The sequence below is a fragment of the Myotis davidii genome, unplaced genomic scaffold (genome assembly GCF_000327345.1).
Source record: "Myotis davidii unplaced genomic scaffold, ASM32734v1 scaffold214, whole genome shotgun sequence".
Lineage (NCBI taxonomy): Eukaryota > Metazoa > Chordata > Mammalia > Chiroptera > Vespertilionidae > Myotis > Myotis davidii.
The window spans coordinates 1,059,960-1,060,756 of NW_006285782.1; positions in this window are offsets into that span (position 1 = coordinate 1,059,960).

Sequence of the window (797 nt, forward strand, 5' to 3'; positions counted from 1 at the left end):
CAGCTGATGCCAAGCCTCTGAGCCTGCCCTAGGGTTGCCCACAAGAAACAACCATCCTGCCCTAACCGGTTTGGCTCAGTGGATAGAGTGTCAGCCTGCGGACTCAAGTGTCCCAGGTTTAATCCTGGTCAAGGGCATGTACCTTGGTTGTGGGCACATCCCCAGTAGGGAGTGTGCAGGAGGCAGCTGATCGATGTTTCTCTCTCATCGATGTTTCTAACTCTTTATCCCTCTCCCTTCCTCTCTGTAAAAAATCAATAAAATATCTACTTATATAAAAATCCTGGGTGAAACATCACGGCCAGAAGCGCGACCAAGCGGAAGGAAGTCAGTCCTGCAGGGGGTCGTCTTGGAAATGGCTGTGCCCTCCCCCAGCTGTTTCCCCGGAGGGGGAGGTTTCAGGCAGGAACCCGACCTCAGAGCAGAGCGTGGAAGCACTGAATCCAGCCTTCAAACCAGACCCTGACAGTAGGGAGGAGGCAGCCGCATTCCTCACAGAATCTGCTGTTGGATAGCTTGCTGTCAGTGGTCTGCCAGTCAGGAACCCCATTCACCTACACCCCAGACCCTGTCAGGAGGGAGGAGGGAGCCCCATTCTTCACAGAATCGACAGGTGGCCAGCTTGCTGTCAGGGGCCTGCCAGCTAGGAATACTATTCACCTGCATATCTGTATAAAGTTTTAATACATTATCATTGAGGTTGTGGTGGTACTGTTTTACCCACAGCATCTACAGGAATTGCTGCAAATTTACTTCTCGGTGGAAGCACCTTTCATTCCCAATATAAATTACCAATT